Raw genomic sequence first — 18,179 nt, 5'->3', positions numbered from 1 at the left:
GTTTTTTAAGCAATGCGCGAGAATCGCGGCACCGCCCTCTTTTCTCCCGTCGCCATTTTCAGCTCCGTCTCACATGACTCACTTCTCTTTCTCTCTGACTCTGAAGCCACCATGTTGAAGAGTGTTCTTGTTCAGGCTTTACGGTAGAGAAAGCTTCACTCCCTTTGTGCTGCTGGCTGCATGGTGTCTTCTTCAGTTCAGCACAAAGTGTGCTGGTTGCAGACAGGAGGCTCTGCCGGCTCCCGTTGACTCCGCCGGCTCCGAATGGAGAGGAGAGGGACCCGCCTGTGCCCAGAAGCCGCACTGGATGGGTCCAGCTGTGAGCAGTCCATGGCTGGTTTTAGCTGCCTGCGGCTCTGGGACAGTCCCCCCCCAGTGACCCAGGGTCCGTGCCGCAGTGTTGGGAAAGGGGGGAAGGGGCAGTGGCCCCGGCCCGGCCTGGCGGGGCCTGGAGGCTCGGAGCCCCCCCCACCTTCTAGCAGACGAGCTCCGACAAAAAGGGGGAAGTCCCGCCTTTCCGTGTGGTTTAAATATGTAAATTGTGAGAAGCGTCATTGGTCTCAAAGACTGTCCATCAACTCAGGGTCAACCCAATACAGTGGCCTAAGCCGAGCCAAAAAGAGAACACAGCAATCCCCCAGTGCAAGAGGTGTGGCAGGCCAGGGCATTGCTCGGACTACTGTAGATCCCAGACTCATGCCGATGGTCGGCCTTTGTCGGGAAACTTCCGCCGGGGTGCAAGGAGGGGGAATTGCTCTCCGATGCAGTCGCTCCCCCAGAGAGTGGCACAGGTACAGGCACAGGCCTACTCAGCCACCCTAGAAACAGCGCCCAGGGATCAGACAGTTTTGACGTCCACACCGCAGCCCCAGTCGTCTTAGACTCTAGCGGTATTTATAAGGTTCCCTTGGATGCATATGGATCCTTAGTCCAGGGATCCAGTGCAATGCTGGTGGGAAAACCTGATGTTGCCCATCAAGGAATCTTAGTGCACTCAGGAGTTATTGATGCTGACTTTAAAGGTCAGATTTGCGCTATGGTCTCCATGCAAAAACCCCGTCACTATTCCTGAAAAGACCTGCCTTGCTAAATTAGTGCCTTTTAAGTCTTGTGAACCCAGGATAGAACAACAAACTCACAGAGATAGTGGCAGTGGATCTACGGGACTTCCGCAGGCCTTCTGGACTGCAGACATCTCTGACCAAAGGCCACAGATGATATGTACCCTGATCCTGCCGAACACCCTTCTGCCCTGTACTCAGCTTCGAGGTTTGATTGATACGGGTGCTGCTGTAACTATCATCTCCTTCTCTGCGTGGCCTCCCTCATGGCCTTTAGCCCCAGTGGGATCGGCCATTGCAGGATTAGGAGGAACCACACAGAGCTATTTAAGCGAACGGCCTGTGATGGTGAGGGAGTCAGAGGGGCACACAGCTACAGTTAGGCCTTATGTTGCTACCACTTCCCTTAACCTTTGGGGACGGGACGTGTTGGCAGCTTGGGGGGTACGAATTGAGACAAATTTTTAGCAGGGGTCACTGTGCGTAAGGGCGCACAGTATCCTACACTGCCTTTGCGGTGGTTGACTAACACACCAATCTTTGAGGCGCAGTGGCCCCTACCAAAAGAGAAGTTAGACGCCCTTCATCAGCTGGTTCAGGAACAGTTACAACAGGGGCACCTTGAACCTTCTACTAGTCACTGGAATACTCCTGTTTTTGTAATTAAGAAGTCGGGAAAATGGAGATTATTACAGGACCTCCGGAAAGTTAATGCAGTAATGGAAGGTATGGGGGCATTGCAGCCTGGCATGCCCTCTCCCACCATGATTCCTACGGGGTGGGACATCCTGATCATTGATTTAAAGGATTGTTTTTTCACAATTCCTTTGCATCCTGATGACAAACCAAAATTTGCCTTTACTGTGCCTGCCATTAACAATGCTGAACCTGCTAAGAGATACCAATGGAAGGTCCTCCCTCAAGGGATGAGGAACAGCCCAATTATCTGTCAGTGGTATGTTGCCCAAGCCTTAGCCGGAGTTCGCAAGCAGTTTCCTGATGCACGCTGCTACCATTACATGGATGATATCCTGGTGGCAGCATCCACCTGGGGCGAGCTGCTGAGAATACAGCCTCAGCTGCTCGCTGCTCTGCATGCCTATGGATTAGAGGTAGCTCCGGAGAAAGTTCAACAGCATCCTCCTTGGAAATATTTAGGAGTGAAAATTTTGTACCTGTTGGGGTTTTAGGAGCTCTCCTGGTTTTTCTTCGGTTAAAAGAATTTTTGCCCATACATGTTGCTAGGGGAGCAAATGGCTGGGTACTTAAAAAAACAAAAGTGCTGGCTACAGGGTGGGGCGCATCTGGCTGCTCTTTTGTTTTCACCTGAGTGTATGGGGGCAGTCGGTCTCGGCGTTTGGACAAAGAGGGAAGCTGTTTTCTTCGGCTGCTTTTCCTTCTGCTGGAGAAGCCCTGGGATCCCAAAGCCCGCCTTCCCTGCCCTGCTGGAAGCCGGGCTGTGGCCGCCCTGCCCCACCGTTGCTTCGAGCCTTCGCTACGTTGCAGCCATGCTCGCCCTGTCTGCCCACACCTCCTGGGGGTTTCCCCGTTTGGATAAATCTCATCTGCCACCTGGGATTTGTGCTCGTCCCTGCCGTTCCAGCCTGCTCTTCCCAAGGGTCCGGCCGGACACCGAGGCCAGCTCCCCAGGGGTTTGTGAAGCTTCTTTGTTCCATCCCTTCCCGGGACCCCAGGGCACCAGTGCTGCGTGCTCCCCGAGCTTGCTCCAGAGCGCCCCCTGCAGCCGCGGGGGAACCATCGCACCTGCCCTGCTCACCGGGAGCCGCCAGCGCCCCTGCTGGCTGTGACCATAACTGCCCCAAAGGGGAAAGGGCCTGACAGCTGAGAAGGCTGGCACTGGGTTTGTGATTGTTTGCTGTTACTGCCATAGTTATTGTTGTTTGTTTGACTGGTTATATATATAATAGTAAAGAACTGTTATTCCTATTTCCCACATCTTTGCCTAAAAGCCCCTTGATTTCAAAATTATAATAACTCGGAGGAAGGGGGTTGCATCTGCCATTCCAAGGGAGGCTTCTGCCTTCCTTGGCAGACACCTGTCTTTCAAACCAAGACAGGACCAAACTATCCAACGCCAAGAGGTGCAATTCCCAGATTGGATTAAAACCTTGAATGATGCTCAGAAACTGCTGGGTGTCATCAATTGGTTATGAACTTATTTAGGTTTAACCGCAAAGCAACTTTCCCCACTTTTTGATACATTAAAAGGGGACCCTGATCAGAATTCACCTTGGGAGTTGACTCCGGAAGCGCGACGAGCGTTGCAAGAGGTCCAACGGGCTGTTTCCACTCGTCAGGTTAATCGAGTGGATCCCTCCATTGCTATCACTGTTTTCATTACTATTCCAGACCTCCATCCTAGAGGTATCATTGGCCAGTGGAATGCACAATGGCCTATCCTTTGCATATCCTAGAATGGGTCTTTTTGCCTCACCAGCCGAAAAGGACTGTGACCACAGTGTTTGAATTGGTCGCTTCTCTGATAATCAAATGCCGCCAACGGTGTTTGCAACTGATGGCTGCAGATCCTGCAGTAATTGTCATTCCGATCTCAAAGGAATACTTTGAGTGGAGCCTCATCCATAGCGCTCCTTTGCAAAGCGTGCTGCAAAACTTTTCAGGGCAGATCACTTACCATCTGCCCAGCCATAACTTACTGCAGTTGGCAAAATCGACCATACTTTCCTTGTGGCCGAGAAATAGTCGAGTGCCAGTGCAAGGACCCACCGTCTTTACGGATGGTTCTGGGAAAACTGGGAAAGCCATCGTTACTTGGAAGGAGGGATCGGAATGGCAGGTGCTGAAGGAACACGAGTCAGGCTCTGCTCAGTTAGGTGAATTAAGGGCTGTTACCATGGCTTTTCAATGATTCTCACAGGAACCTTTGAATTTGGTTACTGACTCTGCTTATGTAGCAGATATAACGCAACGCTTAGATTGTTCACTTCTGAAGGATGTGAACAATGCGGCTCTGTTTTCACTGTTGCAAACCTTGTGGTCTGCAATTCAGGCTCGAGTGCATCCGTATTACATTCTGCACATTTGAAGCCACACCAATTTACCAGGTTTTCTAACAGAAGGCAGCGCCAGGGCTGACATGCTGGCCAACCCTGCGTGGGTAGGGCTTCAGCCTGACAAAATTGCACAAGCCAAGGCATCGCACGGTTTCTTCCATCAAAGTGCACATACCCTGCAGAAGCAGTTTCATTTAATGCCAACCGAAGCGCGCGACATTGTCAGCGCTTGTGCTGACTGTCACGGACTCGCTGCACCTTTGCCAGCAGGGGTAAACCCCAGAGGGCTAAAAGCCTTGCAGATTTGGCAAATTGATGTAACTCACATCCCTGAATTTGGTCGGCTGAAATATGTGCACGTGTCTATTGACACTTTCTCCTCAGCTATGTGGGCTACTGCTCACACTGGAGAGAGGGGCCATGGAGTCATTGCCCATTGGAAATTGGCTTTCGCAGTCCTGGGCGTGCCAGCTTCTGTGAAAACCGATAATGGTCCTGCCTACGCCTCGGAGAAGACGCGGCAGTTCTTACACCTATGTGGTGTAGACCATACCTTCGGTAACCCACATTCTCCTACTGACCAAGCCATTGTCGAACGCGCTCATGGTACCTTGAAGCGTGTTTTGGACAAACAGAAAAGGGGAATGCATGGAGAAACCCCACAGAGCCGACTAGCAAAAGCTTTGTATACAATTAACCACCTTACAGTACCACAAAATTCAAATAATCCTGTTATTCTGAATCATTTTCTCTCATTGCAGTCTGCAGGCGAGACACAACTGCCCGGGGGAAAAGTCTGGGTACGGAATTTACTCACTAACCTGTGGGAAGGCCCTCATGAGCTTATCGTTTGGGGTCGTGGGTATGCTTGCATTTCCACAGATACTGGGGTACGGTGGCTACCTTCAAAATGTGTTCGCCCTGACCTATGGCACCAGAGGCCGAACTAGCAACCTCCAAATTGTGACCAGAACACCAACCACCCAAATGGCGACCAGAATGTAGATAGTCAGCCTAATGACTCTTCTGATGATGACGAGGATTTCAACCATCAGGCAGATGGTCCTTCCCCAAGGAGAGACTGGGATGGTCCTTCCACAAGCAGAGACTGAACTTTAAATTTCTTGTTATGGAATCAGATAGTTAAAGCCTTAAGGACATATTTAGAATTAATAACTGATGTAAATTTCTATTTAGGATTAATAGTAGAGTGGTTATCTTATAAAACAAAAAGGGGGAATTGTAGATACAAAAATGCTGCTAGCAAGGATTTTCTTGCTATTTTCTGAGAGACTTTTCTCTCTCACAGAAGAGGTAGCAAAGTTATGTAAACTAAGAACACCTGCAACCTTGAGAAGTCTTGTTTATAGTATAGTAGAAAAATATTTTGACAATGGATGTTTTAGGATTTTAGCCAATAACCCCCAAGGGGTGGCTGATCCTTTGTCCAATTAGGCTTTGAAGAAAAAAGTCTATAAAAGAGTTTGTAAAATAATTAAATAGATCAATCTTGCTGCACAATTCCTGCCTTCTGGATCTTCTCTCCTCCTCCCTATGGCTGCGGGACACGGTAATATACTTTAGGGCAATATTTTGTGTTAATAGGTTTAAGCTTGCTGTCTGGTTTGGCTGCAGCCTGAGTGATTGGGGTGTCTGCTGATTTATCTTCCTGCCCCTCTACCTTTTCCTGCTGCTATGTGCGATAGGCATATGCCAAGGCCCAACATATTGCAATGAGCTCTTTCTCATTAGAATTGTCATTGTATTTCTCTTTCAGATATTTCCCCACCTCAGCTGGGTTCTGAATTTTTTCAGGGGGGAAATTCCAAGCTATTGGGTCAGGGAATTTCTTCAGGATTTGGCCCATATCTTCCATTCCCCAAACCACTCAGGATTTTCCACATCTTGGTCAGGTGTCTCGGCAGTCACCCTGGAAATCTGAGCTCTTATTCTAGACAAGCTGCAAACCACATAGAGGAAGTTTACCTGATAAAGTACCAGGAAGGTGGTCTCGTTAACATCCAGGAGAAACTGAACGTTCTCAAACAATAACGTATCAAATTTAAAGGGGAGAGAGATAAAAGGCTGGGAAACCCCGTCTCCTCCTCTTCTAACAAACTGGGTGCAATTACTAATGAATTCCCAAAACAGGCTACTGAAACTAGGACTGGGGTTAGGACAGACAAACTACATATCATACACTCTTTGAACAACTGCCTGTACCGCTGTTGACTTCTTATAAATCATTATCACCGAGAACAGCAAGATAGAAATCTGGATTCGTGCCCTTGCTTGCCAAAAGTTACGTATCAGGGACAAGATTGGAGCAATCAGTAGATAGGCAAACAGGCCTAGGGACCAGAAAGGCATTAGTACCTCAAGCCAGAGAGACATTTTTGTCGGGGTCCCTTCCCCCCTGCCATGTGGTCCTGGGAGAGGGGCCCTGGGGGGGAGGCACAGGGTTTCCCTAGCCCCTGGTCAGCCTCGCTCCCCATTGGTCGTTTTGTGTTCCCCTGCACGGGCAAGGACCCTCGGGTCCCGGATTTTAAGAGTTCCTCGGCAAACCTCCAGCCATGCGGCTGGAGAAATAAATCTCTCTGAAACATCTATCAAGAATCGGTCCATATATATTTCTTTTCCACGGGCCTCCTTGTTTGATACATCGTGTTACAGTCTCCACACTCTAACAAATGGTGGGTAATGCGAGCAGAACAATCCCCGATCCCTAAGCAACTGATGTATGAGTAGAAACTTTGGATTCCTCTTCTTGGTTTTGTTTTGCTATTCCATATCTAAACTATGGAGGAACTGTGGAAAGACTCTTGGCTCTCAGAGAACAGCTCCGGTGGCCCCGGCAGCACTAGCAGCCCTGGCAATTCCAACACGGGAGCGACCGAAAGCGAAAGAGAAAGCAAGAACGCAGCGAGACAGAAAACAGCAGCCACTCGGAAAAATGAAAATAACACCATAGCTAAGGTTTTAAGAATAGTAAAACGGTATAATGTTAAACAAAATTATGGTTTTATAACGATGTGACAACCAGCAAGACATATTTGTTCATAGAACTGCTATTAAAAAGAATAACCCTGAAAAATACATCCCAAGCTTGGGAGATGGAGAGGTGGTGGAATTCAAAATTGTACAAGAGGGAAAAGGGTTACAAGCATCACAGGTCACTGGGCCTGATGGTGTTCCTGTAAAAGGCAGTATATATGCTAAAAATCGTAGTCATGTTAGACAGTATCTACATTATAAGCCCCCCCTACAGTCTCCCTTTCCTAATCCCACCTTTCCTTTTTACCCTATATCCTACTACCCCCAGTGTATTCCCAATCCATTTTTTCACCCATGGTTTCCCTCACAAAACCATGCCTTTGCCAATTGTTTCCCCAAAAATCCCTTTCCAATGCCGAGGGGGGGATGAAAAAGGGGGCGGGGGGGGAAGAAATTAAACCCTCTCCTGCATCAGTTTCCCCACAAAGCATGCCTGGAGAGTCCTGTCTCCCTTCTGTCAGCCTTAATATGTTCCGGAGAATCTGTTTGGACATTTAAAGACTCAGGAGGGTGGCCTGTTTTGTTTTGAAACTGTTCTTGTTATGTTTATCCAGTTGTTTTCAATGTTAAGTTTTAAATCTCTTTTTGTTAAAAATAAACGGGTGAAATGTCAGGGTCCCTTCCCCCCCGCCATGTAGTCGTGGGAGAGGGGCCCTGGGGGGGGAGGCACAGGGTTTCCCTAGCCCCTGGTCAGCCTCATTCCCCATTGGTTGTTTTGTGTTCCCCTGCACGGGCAAGGACCCTCGGGTCCCAGATTTTAAGAGTTCCTCGGCAGAGCCCGGCCATGCAGCTGGAGAAATAAATCTCTCTGAAACATCTATCAGGAATTGGTCCATATATATTTCTTTTCCATGGGCCTCCTTGTTTGATACATCGTGTTACAGTATCCGCACTGTAACACATTATGAACTCAACCAACATGATGACTACCCCAACACAAAGTAATTAAATTCAAACCAAAATGTAATTAGTACAGGTTTTTCACTTTCCTTCGAGCCACGAGTTGGGCACCACTAATTATTTGTGCCAGTTTGGGCAAATTTGGAGGAAAATATCCTCTGATCGAAGGCAGGTTACAACCATCCCTCTCCCACCATGTTCGGGAAAAAAAGAAATTTTCCTCAGAGGAAAGAGATAAAAACTATTTATTTAAGAAACACACAGGAAAAGGATAATAATGTTAAATAATAAAACCTCTCACTGTGGAGAGAAACCTGGGAAAATTTCAGAGTCCTTCTGTAGATGTGGTCTCTCTCCTCCTCCTTGGAGCTGGGTCATGGGCCCACCTCCAGGTCCTTGGTGGAAAATTCTCCCAATGTGTTCTGATGTTGAAACAGTCCAGAAGAGAAGAAGGGAAAAATCGAAGTCCCAGGAAAACAAAGTTCAAGTCTCCGTCTCCCTCCAGAGAAGAGGAGCCAAAAGCTGGCTGAAAAGCACGAAGGGCGCTTCCTCCGCTCTTGCTGCTGCAGAAGCAGAGGAGTGTGTACCTGTGTCCTTGAACAACTGCTTTGAAAAGTTTGCTGGGATTTTCCTCTCCCCCTCTCAGGCTCAATTTAAAGCCACAGAAAGGCACAAAATTAATTTCTGGGCATAGAGCAGCAACAGGGGATACACATCATAAAGTCACCCCACAACAGGTAGGCCCAAAGAACTGGTTGAGGGGTTGGGAGAAAACTTCCCCTGGTGTCATTTCCTCACAGAAGGTACCATTTTTAACATAACTAAAAAAAAAATACACTTAGTGTGTAATAGCCCTTTATCCATGTGCCCACATTCCGGAGGAAGTTAAAAGCCCATGAATTCTTCACCTTCTCGACCCATAGGGCAAGCTGGATAACAGCAATGGTAGCCTTAGTCAGAGGACCCATGTTTAGGTAAGGAGTTGCAAAGGGGAAGAATATAGCCATGACCATGTGCCACCCGAACCAGGGTAAGCTAGCCCACATGGTGCCGCCTAATGAGGTTTCTATATTCAGCACACAAAATTAAGTTACCCAGGAACTTTTATTCCTTTTTCACTCCTTTCTCTTTATTCCCTCAGGCCTCACATTGGGCGCCAAGATCTGTCTTGGTTTGAAAGACAGGTGTCTGCTAAGGAAGGCAGAAGCCTCCCTCAAAATGGAAAATGCAACCCCCTTCCCTCCGAATTATTATAATTTTGAAATTAAGGGGCTTTCAGGCAAAGATGTGGGAAATAGGGATAACAGTTCTTTACTATTATATATATATGTGTGTATAACAAGGCAAACAAGCAACATTAACTATGGCAGTAACAGCAAAAAGAACCAGTAACCCAATGCCAGCCTTCTCGGCCGTCAGGCACTTTCCCCTTTGGGGCAGTTACAGTCGCAGCCAGCAGGGGCGCTGGCGGCTCCTGGGAGCAGGGCAGGTGAGATTATTCCCCTGCAGCTGCAGGGGGTGCTCCAGAGCGAGCTCGGGGAGCATGCGGCAGTGGCAGCTTGGGATCCCAGGAAGGGCTGTAAGAAAGGCTTCACAAACTCCCTGGGCAGCTGATCCCGATGCCTGGCCAGACCCTCCAGAACAGCAGGCTGGAACAGCAGGGATTAGCACAAATCCCGGGTGGCAGAAGAGATGTATCAGACTCCGGAGATGCAGAGGGAAGCCCGAGACGTCCCGGCAGGCAGGGCGTGCGGAACTACAGTGTAGCAAAGGCTCGAAGCAATGGCAAAGGAATGGCAGGGGCAGGGCAGCCGTGGCCCGGCTCCCAGCGGGGCAGGGAAAGGCGGGCTTGGGATCCCGGGGTTTTCCCTGAGGCACCCGAGCAGATGGTGAAAAGGTTCCTCTTTTAGTGAGGTAGGGTGTTAAGGTCCCAGTGTAACAGCCGCTCCAGAGAGCAAACTCCACTCACGGTAGAAGGAAGGCAGCAGAAGGCAGAAACCTGCATCGGTGACGAATTCCTTCCACAACAACGGCAGCCTTTTTTTTGCTCTGACCACGGGGAGAACAAGAGCCCTCGGGCTGTACCCACCCTCCTTTTCCCAGTTCAAATCCTGCGGCATCCCTGCCCTACACGAGAAAACTCCAGGTGAAAGAGAGTAGCCAGTTGGACCCCTCCCTCTGTGGCCAGGTCTTTTTGTCTCTCTTAAGTACTCAGTAATTTGTCTCCTGGCAACATGTATGGGGAAAATTCTTTAAGAGAAAAAGAAAAAAGGAGAATTCCTAAAACCCAAACAATTAGCTGAATCAATTACAACACACCAAGTTCCTGAATGCTTCTGAATTTTTTCTATTAAAGTAACCATATCTACAATGAGGGGTGAAGTGTGCTTATTTTATTCCCTAAAATCTACAGTCATTCTCCATGACCCATCACTCTTTTTGACGGGCTATACCAAATTATTCCAAGCTGTGATAGTTGATTTTAAAACTCCAGTATCCAACAAATCTTTAATTGTCTGTGATATTTCTTCATGCCCTCCTGGAATCCTATCTTGCTTCATGGTGAGTAAGTTGGTTGCAGCAGGAATCTGCACAAGAGGTATTTTTACTTTTCCTACTAAAATTGTCTGGGCACTAAAATGATTCTTTATTCCAAATTGGTACTGACCACCGGGAAGATTCAGGGTTAATCCCTTTAGAATATCTATCCCTATTATATATTCAGGGACAGGGACAATCATGACTGAGTAAGAGCATTTTGGGAGGTTTCCTATTTTCATTTCTATTTGTGTTTGTAGTGCTACAATTTGTTTCCCTCCCAGACCTGTAATAATTACAGATTGTCCTTTAAATTTCTGGGGGTTCCCATATATTAAAAAGGCCTCATCTCCAGTGTCAATTAAGGCTCTTACTGTTCACGAGGACCGGTTTTTCCAAAAAATTTTAAGCTCCACATGGGGACGCTGGTCTTTCCACACCCATTGCACTGGAGCTTGGCGGTTATTTCAATCTTGTTTATTATGCTGAACTATTTCCCTAGTCTCTTTCTAAGGATACAAATCAGAATACGGTTCCCAATCCACCTTCTACCCTGGAATAACTGATCCACTCATGGAGGGCCCTCTGCAAGCAAACGCAAAATCCCTTTGAGGCTCCAGCGAAGGTGGCGTAGGATGAGTTGTTCCTGGATTGTTTGCCTCAGAATTTTGCACTTTCTTACTACGTTTATTCAACCTTCTCCATTTATAGATCTGCCATAATTCATGAGTTGGAACACCATCAAGTTTCTCCCGAGACATACCATCCTTTAATAAAGCCACTAACATTTCCTTACGAGAAATTCTGTTTTCACTCCCCTTAGGGCCATCTCAAGTATCTCGGTTTCCCGCAGTTCCCTGCAGGCCCCATTCGCCAAGGTCACCCAGCTGCTATATTTTCTCAATTACTTCATCTAGGGAATTCCCTGTCTCCTTAATCAAGAGAGTCATGATTACATTTTTATATGCTGGTGGAGCAGTCCTAATCAGTTTATTTCTCACAGTAACAAACAAAGCATTCTGCATCATAGAATCGGCATCTGAGATAAAAATGGCCAATTTCATGCCCTCTTCCTTTATTTGTTGTATACAATCTCGCAAAGTATACCACTGACGTTCAGATCCTGGCCAATCATTTTCTGTAGGGTATTTAGTATTACGTCCCTGAGCAGCCAAAGCTAACAAATTAGTATCGTGAACGTTATTCCAAAATGCATCCTGCACAAAAGAATCCGAGCTCAAAACTAAAAACCTCTTAGAGTCCCCTGAATCTAGGGTTGCCCCTGATGCTCCCTGTCATGCAAACATATCTTCCAAGAGAGGAGGGGTTCCCCAGGTCTTTGCTTAAACCATTCAATTATATCATTTACTTCATGCTGAGTATAATCCTCTATCACATCCCTCCTAACATGCTGATCATTAGCCTCTAATTCCATTTTTTGTTTCCATGACAGTCTCACATCTACAAATTCGTCTGGGGACCCAGCTTCATCAGAATCCATAGAATCCCAAATATCTCCATCCCATTTATCGGGATCCCGCTGTACACCTGCTTCTGCAATCACTGTATGCACTTTCTTATGATTCACTTGACCCCTTCTTTTCTTATAATGAGCCACTCGAACTGCAGCCTTCTTGGTTACAGTCTGGTAAGTGTCCAACTTATCAGCAAGCAACTTATTTTGACACTGTAACATCACAATTTGATTCTGCAACTCACACATCTGTCTCTTCATGTGGAGGTTTTTCAAAAACAACTGTTCCTTCTGTTGGTGCTGTTTTCGATGTGCTGTTTTCGATATGCTGTTAACAAAATCCGTCCTCATTTTCCCAAACCTTCAAATTCTTTTACTTTTTCAGTATGCAATTTTTGGATGCATTTCAATACTTCCAGCAGTTCAGCTTTGTTGCTTTCCGCGGTTGGCTTTGCAGTGACCTTCCAAAAGCATCTCCTTAGCGAAGCCGCTAGGCAGGATCAGCCACACACTCACACACGTGCGCATGCATAAATGCACGGCTAGCTCCAGTAATATGAGTGGACGGCAAAGAGCTGGAAAGGGCCTCTATACAGAGTTCCATGGACAGAGGTTTATTGCAGCGACGTCGTAAAGGGATCCAGGGACAAAGAAAAAAGACAATGGAGAGTCCAGGTTTAAGTACAGGAGGGGGGCAAGCATCATGGACCAATGATCTGAGGGCACGGGGGCAGTACACAGGCGGGACTAGGAAATGGGAGCCAATGGGGGAGCTCTAGGGGAGTGGCGAGGGGCAAGGGCCAGTGGGGGGAACCTGGAGTGGAGAACTTTTTAGCGCGTGGAACATATAAGGTAGCAAGGGGGCGGAGGGGCCATAGGCCAACCAGCAAAGCAGAACTAGGGTACATTAACATAGCAGAACAATGCATGCTGGGGGAAACATTTTCTGTTCACCCTAACCTGGGGAGGATCTCTGATACCAGGCAGTGTCTTACCAGTGGAGTCTCTTTGTCCTTTGTATGGTAGGCTCACTGGCCACCACACAGCTTCTTTCAACCGACTTCCCCATTGATTGCACAGTCCTCTGACCTTAGCCCACTCAAGAGCCAGCGAACTATGGAGAAGATCTTCCCATCTGGGAATTTCAGACAGGACTGATTTCTTACATTTAGATTTCTTACATTTAGATTTAAAAAGCAACATTTTGTTCTGATGTGGCTGACTACGCCAATTTTGTTTTGCCTTTGGGCAGAGACAGCACCAAAGACACAGACACCAACTTAAGGAATAGTGTAATTTACTAGAACGCAAAACTGCAAAGAATTACAAAAGGATAACCTAAGCTATGCACCTAATCATTGCTACAAAAGAACGCCTATAGTGAATAAGAAAGACACATAATCAGTTAGCCTAATACTTTGCCCCTTCATCCAGATCCACACGTCAGCTGGGGGAAGCTGTCACAGCAAAGGACTGGAGAACTACACCGGGTAATTGGGAAATCCCACGCGGTGTGTCTACCTGCAGGCCATGAGGCTTCCAATTTCTCTGTGAGAGTAGCCCAGCTTTTATACTATTGAATAAATAAGCTACCATTACTTGTAGTGCAGGAACATCTGGTTTCATTCTTCTATTGGGTTTCTCACAAAGCCTGGCCAGGGCTCAAGGAGGAACTATGTAAATAGCTAAGAAACTACATAAAAGAGGCTATGTAGTATTAAAGCTAAGCTTTTGCCCGGAGCAGTTGGTGTGTCTGTATGTGTTGTGACTGCCTCAACAGCAACAAAAACATGGTGTCCCTAAAGCTCTTAATTGGTCAAAACTCTATGAAGTAAAGCAAAATTATGATGAATCTCCCCCTGATTTTTTGAATAGGTTAAGAGAAGCTGCTATCAAATATACAAACCTAGATTCTGATTCAGCTGAGGGGAAAACACACCAAGTTCTCTTGTTTATGGGTCAAGCTCCAAATGATATAAGAAGAAAACTGCAAAAGTTAGATGGGATTCAGGACATAAGTAAATTGTTAGAAGTAGCCTGGAAGGTATATCGGGACAGAGACCCAAGTGACAGAATTAGGCACCGTCCTAGTGAGAGGGTTAGTCAGGAGAAGCCACCTAAGAGAACCTCTTTCCCTATGGACAAAGATACGTGTGTGTATTGCAAGAAAAAGAGACATTGGAAAAGCCACTGTCCGATGTTGAAGAAGAAACCCCCAGTTCCCCAACTCCCATTGGAACAAAACTCATATTCAGAATGATGGGGACCGAAGGCTTCTCCCCCAGCAGAGCCTTTGGTTATAGCCAATAGCCAGAGATCTGCCGGGATGAACCACGCTTCTCATAGAGATATGCTGGAACTCCGTTTATTCTATTGTCAGTCCCATAGTTATACTCTAATTCCCCAAGCACGCATAAGCAAGCTCCATACTATTGGGTTACAGCTACTGTACACGCGGCCTTTAATAGCAAGCGATTGGTTATAGATTAATATGCACGCGACTAACTAACATAAGTCTTTCTTTTTCTATGGTCAGCATCCCCCTCCCCAACATCCTGTTGGCTTGCCACATCAGCATTGCTCCTCTCTTTTTTCCCTAGTCAAGGACAGTTCACTAACATAGCTTGGATTGTGCACATATACATGTCCCTGTTCACTCAGCCATTTCTCTACAATAGCCAAGCTGGGGAAAGATGATATAGAATTTGTGGTAGATGCCGGCGCGGATTATTCTGTGTTAAATATTTTAGAAGGGAAACTGAGTCAAGGTACTGTTAATGTCATTAGGATAAGAGGGATAACTGAAACACGGCCATTGTTCCAACCTTTAAAATTTAAACTGGAGAAGCACTGGTGTCTTAGGGTTACTTTATGATGTGTATCCTATATCGCTGCCCTATGCCCAGAAATTAATTCTTGTGCCTTTCTATGCCTTTAAACTGAGCCTGAGAGGGGGGAGGAAAACCTGAGCAAAACTTGTTCAAAGCAGTTTGCATCTTGTTCAAGGTCACACAGAGATAGAGACTTTTTTTTCATCTGTGGCAGGGGACCGAGGAAGCACCCGGTTTGCTGCTTTCCATTCAGCTTTTGGCCAGTTTTTCAGTTTCTTTTTCTCCAGAGAGAGACTGAGACTTGAACCTTTTTCCTTCCCTGGAATTTTGGATTTTCTCCCTTTTCTGCTGGACTGCTTCAATATCAGAACACATCAGGAGGACTTTCCACCGAGCACAGAGGGCCTGGCCCTAGGCCAAGTCCCAGCTCCAAGGAGACCAAAGGGAGGACTCTAACGCTTTCCCAGGTTTTTTCTCCACAGTGAGAGATTTTATTATTTAGCATTATTATCCTCTTCCTGTGTGTAAATAAATAGTTTTTATCTCTTTCACTTTCCTCCGAGGAAAATTTATTTTTTCCTGAACCTGGTGGGGGAGGGGTGGTTTGTAACCTGCCTTCTCTCAGAGGATATATTTCTAAATTTGGCCAAACCAGCACAACTGGGTGACTCATCAATTCCTTTATATGCCTAACTCCCCTAAACCATTGCTGGGGAGGGATTTACTGGAGAAATTGGAAGCTGAAATTAAATTCAAAAAAGGAAAGGGAGTACGAGTTATCATTCCAGAAACTAAATTTGTCGAAATTGCTGCACTTTTTATACAGGACAGATGTGGTGAAATTCCCATTGAAGTTGAAAATGCTGTCAACCCAATTGTATGGGCCAGGGATGTCTCAGGAAGATCCAAACAGGCAGAAGCAGTGAGTATTGCACTCAAACCAGGAGCCACGCTGGTAAGGCAAAAACAATATCCTTTGAAATTAGAAAGTCGTAGAGGATTGGAACCTATAATTGAAAAATTCCTCCACCATGAGTTATTAGTGCAATGTGAGTCCAGATATAACACACCAATCCTTTCAGTGAACAAAGCTGATGGTGAGAGTTATCAATTAGTATAAGATTTGAGACCCATTAACAAAATTACAGAGGACATACACCCAGTGGCAGCCAATCCATACACACTTTTGACCACACTGACAGATGAATTAGGGTGGTTTACTGTTGTGGACCTGAAAGATGCCTTTTTCTGCATTCCTGTGCATACAAACAGCCAGGAGCTCTTTGCTTTTGAGTGGGAAAACCCCAAAACAGGGAGGAAAAGTCAACTTACTTGGACAGTCCTACCCCAGGGTTTCAAGAATAGCCCAACAATATTTGGAAACCAGCTAACAAAGGAATTGGAAGATTGGAGGAGACAAGAGCCAGGAGGGGTTATCCTTCAGTATGTTGATGACATCTTGATTGCAGCTAAGACCAGAGATGTCTGCATCCAACTCACTGTAAGCTTGTTAAACTTTTTGGGACACAGTGGGTACAGAGTTTCTAAAGACAAGGCATAGATTGCCAAGGAAGCAGTAGTTTCCTAGGAACTTGAAATCTTTTGTGGACACTGACAGCTCAGAAAAGAACGGAAAGAAGCCATCTGCTGACTTCCAGAGCCCCACACCATGAGAGAGATGCAAGCTTTTCTGGGAATGGTCGCGTGGTGCAGACTGTGGATACCAAACTACGGATTACTGGTAAAGCCCCTGTATGGAGCATTAAAAGCAGCCAAAAAGGGAATAATTACATGGACTGAGAGCACAAGGGCTGCATTTAAACAGCTGAAACACTCTCTAATGACATCTCCAGCATTGCGTTTACCAGACATAACTAAACCTTATGAACTTTTTACATGAGAGACTCAATGTGGCACTAGGCATATTAACACAGCGCCTCTGTCTTGGTTTTGAAAGACAGGTGTCTGCTAAGGAAGGCAGAAGCCTCCCTTGGAATGGCAGATGTAACCCCTTCACCTCCAAGTTTTTATAATTTTGAAACCAAGGGCTTTTAGGCAAAGATGTGGGAAATAGGAATAACAGTTCTTTACTATTATATATATAACCAGTCAAACAAACAACAATAACTATGGCAGTAACAGCAAACATTCACAAACCCAGTCCTAGCCTTCTCGGCTGTTGGGCCCTTTTTTCCCCTCGGGTGCAGTTCTGCTCGCAGCCAGCAGGGGCGCTGGCGGCTCCCGGTGAGCAGGGCAGGTGCGATGGTTTCCCCGCTGCTGCAGAGGGCGCTCCGGAGCGAGCTCAGGGAGCACGCGGCACTGGTGCCCTGGGGTCCCGGGGAGGGATGGAACAAAGGCTTCACAAAGCCCTGGGCAGCCGATCCCGGTGTCTGGCTGGACCTTCGGGAACAGCAGGCTGGAACGGCAGGCTGGAGCGGCAGGCTGGAGCAGCAGGGATGAGCACAAATCCTGGGTGGCAGACGCGATGTATCCAAGCGGAGAACCCCCCGGAGGCCTAGGCAGGCAGGGCGAGCACGGCTACAATGCAGCGAAGGCTCAAATCAGCGGCGGGGCAGGGAGGCCACAGCCCGGCCTCCAGCGGAGCAGGGAAGGTGAGCCGGGGATCCTGGGATCTTTCTCCGCAGAAAAAGGAAGAACGGCCGAAAAGAACCAGCAGCTTCTCTCTCCGAACGCCAAGAGCGAACAGACCCCAAACCGAGGTGAAACAAAGGAGTAGCCAGGCCCACCCCACCTCCAGTGGGAAGCTCTTTTGTCTTTCCTTAAGCACCCAGCGATTTGTCGTCTTAGTAACAGAATGGGGGAAAATTCCTTTAACATAAAAAAAAAACTAGACCTCTTAAAACCCCAACAGCCTCGGAAACCAATAGAGGGCTGTGGCCTACTTTTTGAAACAGCTAGACAATGTTAGCCAAGGGTGGCCTGGGTTTTTGAAGGCCGTGGCGGCTACTGTCATCTTGATTCAAGAGGCCCGAAAACTCACCCTTGGACAACACACTGTAGTGTATGTGCCACATGCAGTAGCAGCAGTACTCGAACAGAGAGGAGGACATTGGCTGTCCTGCAACCGAATGCTTAAATATCAACCACTGTTGTTAGAACAGGATGATGTTACCTTGAAAACAACTTCTGTTGTTAACCCTGCCATGTTTCTGTCCTCTACCTTAACTGACGATGTGCCTGAGCATGACTGCAGACAATCGAGGAGGTCTATTCCAGCAGACCAGACCTGAAGGACATGCCCCTAGAAAATCCAGACTGGAAGCCG

At 47.0% G+C, this 18,179-nt stretch overlaps 1 long non-coding RNA gene across 1 annotated transcript; it reads left to right on the top strand.

Moving 5' to 3' along the window:
* The first annotated feature begins 734 nt into the window (after positions 1 to 734).
* Positions 735 to 17,354, top strand: LOC116437383. The gene is made up of 3 exons (XR_004237270.1): positions 735 to 845; positions 14,142 to 14,146; positions 17,345 to 17,354. It is a non-coding gene; the product is annotated as an uncharacterized LOC116437383 (long non-coding RNA).
* Positions 17,355 to 18,179: the final 825 nt, after the last annotated feature.

This window comes from Corvus moneduloides, chromosome W (genome assembly GCF_009650955.1).
Source record: "Corvus moneduloides isolate bCorMon1 chromosome W, bCorMon1.pri, whole genome shotgun sequence".
NCBI classification, from domain to species: domain Eukaryota; kingdom Metazoa; phylum Chordata; class Aves; order Passeriformes; family Corvidae; genus Corvus; species Corvus moneduloides.
The sequence above is the reverse complement of the archived record's forward strand: the minus strand, read 5'-3'. Positions and strand labels throughout refer to the sequence as shown.